Source organism: Nipponia nippon, unplaced genomic scaffold, assembly GCF_047370975.1.
Source record: "Nipponia nippon isolate SJK-2023a ecotype South Korea unplaced genomic scaffold, ASM4737097v1 scaffold_29, whole genome shotgun sequence".
In the NCBI taxonomy this organism is placed as follows: domain Eukaryota; kingdom Metazoa; phylum Chordata; class Aves; order Pelecaniformes; family Threskiornithidae; genus Nipponia; species Nipponia nippon.
In genome coordinates, this window is record NW_028262346.1 from 648,597 (window position 1) to 661,481 (window position 12,885).

Genomic DNA, 12,885 nt, shown 5'->3' on the forward strand with positions numbered 1-12,885 from the left:
AGGTGGGCACAGTGTGATGAGGATCACAGGGTGGTGGAGACACCTCGAAGGAGATGTGGAGGTGTGTGGTGGGAGGAAGAGTGGGGCTGGGTGGGACAGATTTGGGATGCAGGGTGGGCTGGTGCAGGAGGGACCTCTGGTCTGCCCGGCACTGGGGTTGTGGTAGGGAACTGAGCAGTAAGGGTAAGGGCTGAGCAGTCACAGCCCTAGTTGCTCTCCTCAGCAACATCCAGAATTTACTTGCTCATGCAAACATAACCATGGCTCCCTATTCCTCTCTCAGCTGTGTTTTATCAACCAAAAGCTTTGCAGGCAAAGGTCAGTGCAATAAACTCAGGCTCTTTTGGGAAGCAGGATGGTAGTGATGGTAAAGGTCAAATGTACATTATGTGGCTAGTTTTCCAGTAAAGCCTGTAGTCTCTTCCACTCCTGTTGGCCAGCTCAGTGGGTCCTGTGCCCTGAGGAGCATTTGTCCTGCCTCATACAGTGTACTCACTCCTGCTTTTCCTGCTGGTGAACATTAGGTGGGAGAGGAAATTAAGCTGTGTGGTAGCTACCTTTCTGCACATAATGAAAGGTTCTTTATTACAAGGGGACCTCAAGGAGTTTGCTATCTCCTGAGCATTGTACCAACAGTTTAATTAAAAAAATGTACATGGTTGAGGAACAAGTTTAATTGGGAAGCTGTGAGTGAGCCTCTGTGCCCAGTCTCCGCTGGTTCTGCTTTTTTCCCTCTGTAGATTGACTAGAGTTTATCAAAATGTGGATGAACCCAATTCTTCACTCTCCTGTTCTTGTTGCTGAGGGTTAGATAGAAATGCTATGCCCGTTCCCTCCTTCCTTTTCCCCACCAGACAATGACATCTCCTAGGATGATCTCAAGACCTCTAATCAAGCCCAGCTCATGGATCTCAGCAGGTAGGGTTATGCTGCCTGTGACCTCCAAGTAGGTTGCCTGATACACCCTACCTGGGGCTCAAGTGCCTGCCACAAGACATGATAGCCGACAGCTGTCTGCCAGGATGGGGATGAGGAATTTGGTCCATAATTGCTCACTGGAGCAGGAAGGAGTTGTTGGGGTGGTGCTTGTGTGGGGCTGCATCCAGCAAAGGAGGAGACTCCAGCTGTCCTCTCAGCTGAAATCCCTGGAAGGGGTCCCCAGTGGGTCCCCCAAGCCTGGTCCTGTGCCAGTGGCAGGAGGCAGGGCTGGACTCGGGAGCTACCTGGTCTGCCCATAGTTGGGGTGGCAGGGGCACCCTGTGCCCCAGTATCATGCAAGACTTCCTGAGTGCAGCAAATATTCATCTACGTGCATTCTGCCCTGCATGGCAGGACTTGTACCTCACAGCATCTCCCACGTGAAGCCTCACACTTGTGGGTCTGCTTCCCTGTGATATATAATGGGACCATTCCCCAGGGGTGAAACTTCACCCTTCTTCTGCCAAGTATGTTCAGCACCTCGCCTAGCCTCTGTACTGCTCTAAATCAGAATGCAGCCAGGAACACATACTCCCAGCTTGCAACACTCAATTACTCCTTCTGATATTTTTTTTTGCCTGCAGCTTCAAATTACCTTCAAGGTGCACAGTGCAATTAGCTAAAAATATTTCCTGCTTTGTTTTAATTGCACTAAAACTCTAATGTACCTCCAGTGAGGAGCAGTAAGGTGGAAATTGGTGCCCCAAATATTTCAAATTGATTAAAACCCAGGATGACTCAATAAGCTTACATAGTTCTATTAATTATTAAATGTTATTAATTTTTTGTTAAAAAAACCCCAAACCTTCTTGAAGCCACATTCTGTATGATGTTTCTGAAACAAGATGCTTTTGCTAAGATGATAACTCTTTCTAAGTTTGAGAAAGAGAAGACAATTCCTCCATATAGTTGGAGCGGTTTCCATCTCAAGAATTCACAGCTCTTGGCAAATTTTAGTATCTCAGAATTTGATTCTGAAAGCACTTATATATGTGACTTATGTATGTGACTCATTTCACTGCTATAGCTGAGGTATTTATACGGTTCTAATTTAGAGCTGGATCACATTTCTGTTCAAAGCTTTTCTTGGTGGAAAATGCAGGTGATCAGTCAAACATTATGATTGCTTAAAAAATAATCAAAACTTTTTGTGTGAGAATTTAAAAAGAAATCCAAAACAAAACAATTTTTTTTGAAAGCACTGAAAACCAATGTGCTGATTTCTTCATTCCAGTGATGGCTGGTTCATAAGATTACTTCAATGTACTTTGAAAAAACGTAATAAAAATAAACCCCTAATTCCATTTGCATGCAGTGAAGAGTCTGATCAGTCTCAGTCCTTTGGGTTTCTGGTTCATTGTCACCTCAGACAGCCTGTGCTTATGAAGCCTGTCCCATTGTGCCTGCAGCTGTGCTGGCTGGGAGTGCTATCATCCCCTGATCCCACAGAGCTGAACCCCAAGGCTGGACACCTTTAGCTCTGCCACTGAGCTTTGCTTTGTAACCCATTTTTATTCTAAATCTACCTGTGCACCTTAAATGGCTGAGACAGCAGGTCACTGCTGGTCTAGCTGACTTTAAACATGTCAGGAAGCTATCACAGGAGCCATTCAGCTGGCAGAAGTGAGGTGGTGGGGGAGACACTGAGCAGGTGGAAATGGAAACCCTGCCAGCTGATCTTGCTGCAGCTAAAAGTTGAAGTGTGGCTATGACCATAAGATGTAAAGGGTTGTGTGATGTTCCAGCCTCACATCCTAGCCCCATAATTTCATTCCCTAATGCTAATATTAATGGTCTCATTGGTTTGAGATTTAGAAAAATACTGCAGTCATCTGAGGTCCTGAAATTTTGTTAAAGGACTTCAAAAGAACTGCAGAAAGGACTAATACCTCTACTCATTATTTCTAAGACTATAATCTGCTTATCTAAATTTGATTTGTTTTATTTTGTTTTGTTTTACATTTTTAGTGCCAGCATGACAAAGACATTGTGAAAGGTGATCATGAATAGATTGGCAGTGAGAGCTTTCACTGGCCAATATGTCTAGAGAGGCAATCCCCAGGGGTGCAACAGGTTCTCAGCTCTCTTTCCTCTTCTAGTCCTAAGTCCTCAAATGCACATGTCAACTTGGGTGGCAATCAGGGCTTGCATGTTATAGAGATATGTTTAGAAGAAACCAAGGTGAGACCTTGCCAAGAGCTCGTTTCACATGGGCCATCAGTGAGATGTTGATGAGGCTTTCTGTGCTGCACTGAATTCAGCAAGTTTCTCACCAGTCTCATACAAATTACAGGCTCATGTTAGCCTAAGACTTTATGCTCCTCCCTGTGCCTAAGGGCAAGGGATTTACCTGAGTGAGGCATGGTGGTGGGGTAGAGGTGGGACTGAGTGCATGTCTCACCCACTTCCATGGCTGTGAATGAAGCCTGCTAGTGACGGTGGAGTCCACGGCAAATGTCAGAAAGATGCTGCCTACTTCTGCAACTCTCTCCCTCTCCTGCACTCTCCAGGGCAAGAACAACCTCTGACCATCTTCAGAACAGCTCATGTCTGCAACTGATTCTTACACAATTTTGAGGGAAATTGAAGGTGCTCAGCCTCTTGACAAAGGGCACATTGGGAAGATGAGTCTCTGGAAAAAAAAAAACAAACCAAACAAAACAGCCCCTCGCTGCTAGTGTGTAAGTCCATTCACTTGCTTCCTCTGAAGCAGAACTCCAGGAGGGCAGGTACTGGCTCCTCCTTCCCTATGGGAATATAGGAGACAGATTAAAAAGAAGGGGAAAAAAAAAATCATTTCACAGCTAGTCTGCCCTGAACAAGAAAAGGTTCCTGACACCAACAAACTAATCAACGCTGAAAGCTTATGAGGTCAAGGTTTCCCTTCTCCTCCATTATTCTTTTGATTTTTTCTGACTGGCTGGGACTTGAGCGCTACCCTGGCAAGTCTATAAATATAAAAGTCTTTCCTGCCTTCCTCTGGAGCACACCAAAGACCATTTGAATACCTGTGGGGAGAAGTTAAAACTAAACCAAACCAAAGCAACTTGCAAAAAACAACTTGGCCAGCCAGTCTTCAAGTGCTGCCTATAAATTGCTGTAAGTCAGGCCCAAGAAGCTTGTCTCTGCTCAACGTGAAATGGGAAAGGCAGCTCTCCCTCCTAAGAGCAGGCCTTGTGGATTCAGTGTTTCATGTGAAGACTTATGGCCAGGAATGCTAATGCCAAGCAATTGGCAGAGCTGGCAGCGGGGTGTGAGCTGTGCCTGAAGGAGGCAGCCTGGAATCATCAGGGTTGAGCTCTGAACCTGTGGGGTGCCTGGAGCCCTCCATGCCTGTGCCTCCTCCCATGCTCCATGAAAAGCTTCTGAGCCATCTTACAAGCCATCAGTGCACAGCTGCTAGGAGTTTCCCTGACCTGGCCACCAAGAAGATCCAAGCCTTTGCAGGGTCTTTTCCACTGGCATATAGAGTGCAAAATGCTCCTGAAGCCAAATGAGGAGTGTTTATAAACCCCCTTGGTATGGAGGGAAAATGGCAGAGGATCTGAGGATATCTATGACTGGTGCTGCGCTAGATATGTCGGTGGTTCCTGTCCTAAGGAGCTGCCCATGCTCTTTGCACTGCAGCACAGGGAACTTTACTCAGCACTCCTTTAGTGGCAAAGGCAAGGCTGCTCCCTCCATCTTTCCTGTCCTTGGGCTCTCTGTTGGGCCCTGTGCTCTGTCAGTGAGTAGTTGCTCTGTTTGGTAGAACAGGGGAAAAGAAAAATGCCCCATTCCCTACCAGGATCTGACAAACAGGAATCATAGCTGCAGCATAAGCTTCTCTGATGGATTCTGCCTCAGCAAAATGAAATTAAGATTTCAGCAAACAAGCCCCAATTCCGCGGTACCAGTAGAACAAATGACATCTGATAATTGCTAACTCCTTTTGCTTATTCTTTGCTCTGTTCACCCCATCAGTCTCTCCAGATTATATTTTCAGCTGAGTTTAATGAACGCCATTTATTAAACTAACACCAGGGTTCTGCTCTGCCCTCAGACAGATGTGCCTGCTAATATGAATCATTTTGTTCAATTGGATTATTCTGATGGAGGGCGGATCCCCACCACTCCTCGGAGCACAAACAAATGGGGAACAGCTCGCCTCCAGTTGTGACCAGCCTCTCGCATTCATTAGGAGGCAGCTCCAGGCTCTGCAGGCAGCTTGGCAGGGCGGTGTCCCTACCGCTCCTGTCAGCTGGCGCTTCTGCTCCTTTCCATTTCCCCCTCACGTACAGAGAGAGCCCAGATCTCAGTGTGGCCCTGAGCCTGGCTTGTCGGTGGGACATGAGCATCACTGCTACCTTTCCTGTGTTTACCAGCTGCATGGGCAACAGGATTCACCTTCTCCTTTGTCACAACAAATGGTCCTTGTCTGAATGCAAAACAGAGCCCCCTAAGTGTGTATTCTTCCCTTCCCAGTGTGCCATGTCTGACCTCCTTTACATCGACACTTGAGAAAAAGTAGACTACTTATTTGCTATTGATCCTTCTTTACTCTGATCTTCTTCAATTATTTGGGCAAAGGGATGGGGATGATATGCTTTTAAAGGCTTGTATTAATCAGAGAAAAGAGATAAAATCCATCTGAAATTTCTCAGACAGAGATCCCCTCAGTCAGTTTGGGATTTTAGTGTTGAAAATTTTGGGGCAATCTCTGTAATACATTGTGTTCAGACACTAGACATCCATCTATCTGTCTATCTCAATAAAAATCCTACCTTCTGTGAACCATAAAACTCCTAGCAGACTGACATTACCACTTCTCACATCGACAGAACACACTGAGCACACATAACTTGGGGAAAAATTACAGAGGCAATTTGAAAGATCAGAAGAGAAAAAGCAGAAGATTTCTGCTCCCTGAGCATAAGTGGCCAAATCCCACAACAAGTCTTTAGCTGGCACAAATCACCATTGCTCTGTTAAAGCCTATTTTTTTCCCAGGTGAAGGGCAGGCCCAGCACTTCTCCAGCTACCTGTGATCCTCAGGACAACTCATTCTACAGCATTTCTGAAGGAAGAAATGATTTTCATTTTAATCCTAAGCAGCACCCCAGAGTTACTTCCAGGAATCACTGGTGAGTATCAGAAGCCAGACTGTCAGAAAGTGGAGCTGTGCTGAAAGAGAAAAGACCCCAAAGCCAACCATGGTGCCAGTCCGTGTGCCTTTACTAACAGCCCTTTAGTGTGCTCATCCACAAAGCCATCTGCTGAGAAGTTAATAATTCCTACATTCAGGCTTAAGTTTAGGAACGTTTCTCCAGGAGTGAGGTATTCCTTTACTCCTGATCAGGATCTGTGCACCTTTCTCTAAATTGCATTACACTGGTCTTTATGGGGAACAGGAAAAAGACCTATAGGAATTCCTGATGGGATTTTTTTCTAACAAAGTCTGTATGGTCTGTACCAAATAATGCCCTTGTAAGCTAAAAGCAGAAGACAGAAAACCCTCAAATACACCCCCTTTTGATAGCACCAAATCTCTTAAGAATTGACATGTAAGACCCCAGTTTCCTAAAGCAGTTGTTGGGCTGCCTGCCTGGCTCCCTTTCCCAGGGCCCAGTCTGCCATGGTGGAGCAATGTGTGCCATGCAAGGAGAATGCACAGAGGAAAATAAAGAGCATGGCAAGCATTCACTTGTCATATGTCACAGGAGATGGGATGCAATCTCTACTGATGAGTGGAGATGCTTCAAGAGGGGAGAAAAAAAGAGAATCTTATCCAGCAAAGACAAATTTGTAGCTGACTGCACAGCCCATGGGTTTCATGGCCCAATCATTTCCAAATCCTTAGAAATCCAGGTAATGAAAAACTATTTTCTTTTTGAACAACCCACTTTTTAAGACAGATATTGTATTACAGCACTCTACCATGACAACCAGGGCCCTGGTCCACAGCACACCAAAATCAACCAAAAACTGTCTGTTGCCTTCAAGGACTGGTCCTCATATAGCCAGAAATCTCAAAGGTAGACATCTCATTGCTGTGAGGTTTTTAAGGAGTTACCCTGCTCTGCATAGAACAGGTTCTTCAGACAGACCAGCTGCTGGATCTGTCTTACACAGGAAAAAGGGGACATCTGAAGAGGTGGGGAGGGAGTATATCTCTCCCAATAATTGGAGAAATCTGCTTTCTAAAGAGGATCACTTGAGTGTGCAACTGCAGCTTTCCAGGGATGCAAGAGAATTTCTTCTGTTTGTGAGTCGTTGTATACAGGGATTTTTAAAATAAGACATAGGGATGTGTTTGGAGAAAGGCATGTTCATTCCCTAGTCTCTGTGCTCTAAAAAGACCAGAGCGGCCAGAATGGTGACATTACGTCTCCCTCTAGAATCACAAATAATTGAAACATCTCTGCTAGGAGAACATTTAGAGTTAAATAAGTAATAGGGGGCCTGAATCCTTGGCTGCCATAAATCAGTGTCACTTCACTGACTTCAGAGGAGCTGGTGATTGACGCTGCCTGAAAACTTCGCCTGATCATGCTTGTGGTTAGCACCTTTCCAGGCAGAGCATTGAGTTTTCATTCACTGCATCTCAGTTGGAAAATGACTTGACTGCTGTTCTCCTTTCCCCTCCAGCTCAGCCTTCTACCCAATACTTCAAAAAGGTTGGATGAAGCTCAGCTAGGTGGAAAAATGACCCATTTGAAATAAAAGCTGTCTTTTCTCTAACTGCAGTCACAGGGCAATACGAGAGACACCTGAGAAACAGGGTTTGCACCATAAACCTTCAATTCTCTGCTACAGTGGAATCAAACACTTCAGAGACCGGAGTTTTGATATTCACTTGTATCTGGCCAAAGTTACCGTACCCATGAATTATTCAAATATGCAATAATTGCATTTGATATATCACTGGGTATAACTGTGGGAATGAGAAACAGTGTTCTAGTGCAGCTGATTGTATATGCCTTCTAAACCATAAGGACATCAATTTAAGGTGCTCACATGGATGGAGTACTCTGCAACCCCTTATTAAGATTCTTGCCAACTCCTGTAGCAGTTTTCCCCTGCAGAGTAAATTTCATGGAGTTTTTTAGCCTCCCTTTTCTTTATACCTACATCATAAGTGCCAAACACTACCCCATATAGCTTCAATCCATGGTTCTGTGTTAGCTCTTAAATGTCAGTGGCAAAAAGATCAGATCATTTTCAGCCTACTGATTGATGCTACACAAGTGACTTGAGTCCTGTGAACCATGTGTTGGAGCTGACTTGTAATGTTGACTTTATTGGGAGTTTGCAGTTTCCCACATTAACCTTCTCTACTAATTCACATTTCCTTAGGGCCAGAGGGCTCAGCCCTGCCTTTGTCCTATACTGTCCATATTGTCTTTATCTGGACAAAAAAGCATGTTCATGATGCTGATGTTTTCTTTTGGCTAAACACACCAGAGACAGATCTATCAGCCTTCAAGCGTACAAAGCAGAAGTCTGTCTAAGAAGAACATCTCTTGCCTGAAGTCCTAGACCTTTATGGTCTCATACACTGAGCTTCAAACAACCTGCCCTTTGCTCTCTCACCAAGTACTTGCATTTGCAAATCGATAACATGCTCCTTTTCTGTCCGCTCATTAGTGGGTACTGCTCTCCCTAGTGCCCTAGTATCAAAAGATTTTGCTGACTTGTCACTTTTTTGGAGGTTCTGTTTTTGAACCTCTTCCTGGATTTTCACAAGCTTCTTTCATTGTGGGTCTTTCCCCTCTCTCATTCTCTTTATACCTATTTTATTCAGCAGAGGATTTCATTCTGTCAGTGTTTGCTGCTGCTGGAACAAACATTTTGGCTATGGGTATCATCTCCTGTGTTTTTACAGCTCTGTGGCTCTTCTTTCGAATCACTGCTGCTTAAAACATCCACCCTTTCCTTTTCTTACATTTCCCAGTTTTTCTTCAAGTTGCAGTCCCTTGTGCACTAGCCCAGCAAATCTCTGTGCTGGATGAACCTAATAAAAAAGTTCCTTCAAAGGCTACTGCCTTCAGGTTACTGCAGCTGCCCATTAACTGAAGCAATCAAAGCTCACGCCATTTAGCTCAGAAAGGCTCTAAATCTGACCTACTCAGGTAATTTGCATGACATGGTCCATATGAGATCCCACAGTAATCTTGTCGGTCAAGTGGCTGAACTACTAGCAGTGCTACACTGTGACCCTCCAGTCAACCCTGCGACTTTGGGGGTTTTGCTGTTAGAAGCCTTTGAAGGTGGCACAAACATAGGTGGGTCCTGGTCTTTTCACAGTAGGGACAACTCAGCAGGCTTTTTGCTGGCTGAGTCATTGGGAAAAGTTCTCACAAGCCTCCGAAAGTTTACTTTAGAGCATCTGGACCAACTGCATCACAGTGGGATGAGAAATGGGAGGCTGCTTTCATATCTATTATTTAATTCCGAAATAATTGCATTATCTAACATTTAAAAAAAATGGGGGCATGGGTTTTAATGAAGAATTCATGCTCTGAACTGAAGGAAAGTGTTATGGTATTGCATTGTGCTGCTCTATCACTCCCATGACAAATAGTGCGGATCTGTTAGTGACCTACATGGACTCATTTAGATGCAAACACAGCAATACTCCTGAAAAGCTGCCCTGCTTTGAGGAAGAACAAGTTCCAAATATTGCTGAATGGAATTCAGTCTCAGAGCAGTAATTACTGATTGTAATTTTGGAGTAAATGCAGTAATTAATTATTGTCATTTTCCATCAGTACATTATATTGTGTGCCAATCTTAGAATAACTACAATAATTAGCAAATGGGATTTTGCATGTTCTGGTATCGAAACTGTGGTTTATAGAACAGACATGAGAATTTTACCATAATAAAGTTATTAGTAATTTAAATGGGTGACAGGTTAAAAACTATCAGCCAGAAAAGAAAAGGGTTTCCTTGTCAGTTTTGGAAACACCTTCCGTAGTTCTGTTTCAGCCTCCCCCAGTAACATTCACTTCCATTCTCTAATGTATGAGCACAACAGTGCAAAGTTTGGGTTACAAACACAGTGAGGGATGTTTAATTTAATCACAGTTGTCAGTAGAAATTAAAAGCAAAAGTAATCTAAAGAAAAAAAAATATTGGCTGAGCTGATGTTTTTCCAGTACCTAAACAGACTTTCCCAAATGAAGCTGTGCTGATTTTTGTTCTCACTTTATTCACTCATATTAAAGCTTGTGCTGGAGTACTGTTTTGATGTAATTACACTAGTGCAAATTTCCATAATGTAAGCAAGTCCTAAATGATCTAAGTGATGACTAAAGGAGGGAAATGACAATAATCTGTGCAGGAGGAAGAGGAAATGGTTAGCATCATTGTAGGAGGCATAACTACAAGAAATGGGATTAGATCCTGATACAGGATATTTAGTCCGAATCTCAAGATGAACAGCTTAATAACAACAGTGAGATCAATGCAACTGCAGAATAGCCTCTCACTGGAGGTAATACAAGCCTATCTGAGAGGGATTAGAAACACAAAATTCAGTAAAAAATACAGTTTCATTAGACTTTGCATTGAAATGATCTGAAATGACAAGAGACAGCCAGAAATTTTCCATTCATGTGTATTTTTAATGGGCATTTGGAATTTTGTTTGGTTTTTTTATTTTTGGCTGATAATGTCTGCTTACTTTAGAATGAGATGTTTTGGTTTTTTTCTCTTATCAGAGCACAGAAGAAGGAAAACACAAAGTTTTCCAGTTTGGTAACCTATACATTCCAATGAAAAAAGACATTTCCTCTGGGAAAAAATATTGCCTATTCCAGCCAGCTGCAAAACCAAACATCTTACACCTTCTACAATAAACCACACATCAACACATGTTCAAGAAGCTGTGAAGGAGGACCTGAACATCTTTTTTTTTGTATTCGAACTTTGGCCTATATTATTTCCCCTGGCATTTTGGAGAAGCAGGTTGCCTGGACAATGCATTCTTTTAATGTTTTGCCACTACTCTTAGGAGCACAGCTGAAAAAAAATCTTACTGTGGACCATTTTTTTTTCCCACTCTTCTGCTTCACTTTCGCCTCACTCAGTTTGTCTCACTCACATTCACTTTGTCTCACTCAGTTTCACGCCAGTCAGTGCTCCAGGTTAGTCCCACCCAAACGTCTCTCCATCTTTAGCTTTAAATAAAACTTCAGCAGCAGAGTATCTATCTGAGGTGGTAAATAACACTTTGCTAATGGTCACTGCAATGAAGGCAGAGAAGGGGAATGGACAGGATTTTCACTGCTCTTCTGTGCAATGTCTTTTATTGATCCATCAGCTGGATGCTTTTGTGTTGCTCTGTTAAGTCCTTAATACTGGAAGAGCTGTGAATTATGGGGTTTTCTAGGCAATATTGTCCTATAATGGCTACTACTGACTTAGCATGGATGGGGCACTGGAGAACTAGCTTCAAGACCCAGTGCAAAGGGCTTGAATCACACCAATCACTTCTGCTCCCACGGGGAGGATCAGAGGAGCTCGTCTTTCTGCCTACCCTAGCAATCCTCCATGGTGCTGGCCATCCAGAAGGCCCACACGCATCCCCAGGCACTGCACGTTGTACCTGCAACTTTGCCATGTCACAGGGTACTTAAGGGCTACTAGGAATGGCAACCCAAGGAAGCTATGCATTTCAGGGTGTTTTTTTTTTCATTAGTTTGTGCAGTTACTCTCTGAAAGACACATGAAGTGCCTCTGAATCTTTGCTTCCTAGTCCTGAGGGGGGATTTGTAATAGAATATATTGATTTTGGCAGAGTTGCCTCAAATGATCCTCCTCTCTTACTTTTGTTTTCTCCCCAGCCTCCTTCCCGATTTTTTTTATTTTTGCTACAACCACCTCTTTAATTATAAAGAAAAAAGAGAACAGAGGCAGCCATTTTGGAAACATTTTGCCATCTGAATTCTTCAGGGCTTTGCTTGCCGCAGCTTGTGGGCTTATCTGCCACATCACAGAGACCCTTTCAGTGTTTGACAGCAACTTTAGAGCACTTGCAAGGAAAACAAAGGACTTCAAATCACTATGGCCTAGACTGTTAATGTCCCAAAAGGGAGACTTATAAGTTAAAAAAAAAGTGCATCCAGAATTAAAATTGAGTGAAGATCTTTCTTGGTTAGGAAAAAACATTCTGGTGGATTACGTCAAACTGGGTGCTGCTTGTGTTTTTTGTTGGCAGCTTCTTATTTTTGGAAAAGAGTTCAATAAAACAAAGCTCTTCCTTAGAAAAATCCCAATTAAAAAGTTTCTTGAGCATCCCCTTGAAGCACATGAGTAATTGCCCTGATGTCAATATGGTTATGCACACGCTTCAGATGATTGGAATTAAGGACCCTGAAGAGCTGTGACCAAAGTAAAACTTGATAAAAAACATACAGGAGTTATTATGTTTCTGCAAGTTAAGGGAGCTGCCTGCTCTCAAACTTTGCAATAGCTGTCTGTGCTGTACCCATGGGCCTAGCTGGCCTCTGTCTTAGTGTTTTTAGGAAATTTCTTGTTGCAGTAATGGCATTGTCTACTGAGCGGGCAAGTCAGAGAATTCCAGTGGTATTTTGGAGGCTGACTGGAAGTCGCACATCAAACCAGTCATGGGGGTACAATAGCACTGTGCTGAGGCAAGAACAACTGACCTATCTCTAAGTAAGGCTTATTACTGAGGGCTTAGCCCTGTGCTGACTGCTATTGCACAGCACTGACTGGAAGCTGATTTGTGGCCATCATGACTAAAAATCCTCTGTCTGCTTCTAGGGTGCTGGTATGAATGTTTCTGAGCACTGGGAAGCAGATGAGCTGAAGAAAGAGCTGGATCTAAGCCCTTCTGAGCTTCTGGGTATCATTTCTGTCACTAAGTGTACTTTCCGGTCTAATTTTTTTGCTAAATCA

The 12,885-nt window shown here is 43.5% G+C and overlaps 1 protein-coding gene across 12 annotated transcripts in view; it reads right to left on the bottom strand.

Annotated features, from left to right (window-relative positions):
* The window catches only part of CELF4 (CUGBP Elav-like family member 4), an 876,733-nt gene that overhangs the window by 18,623 nt on the left and 845,225 nt on the right, over positions 1 to 12,885 (bottom strand). The gene's annotated exons all lie outside the window — the stretch shown is intronic.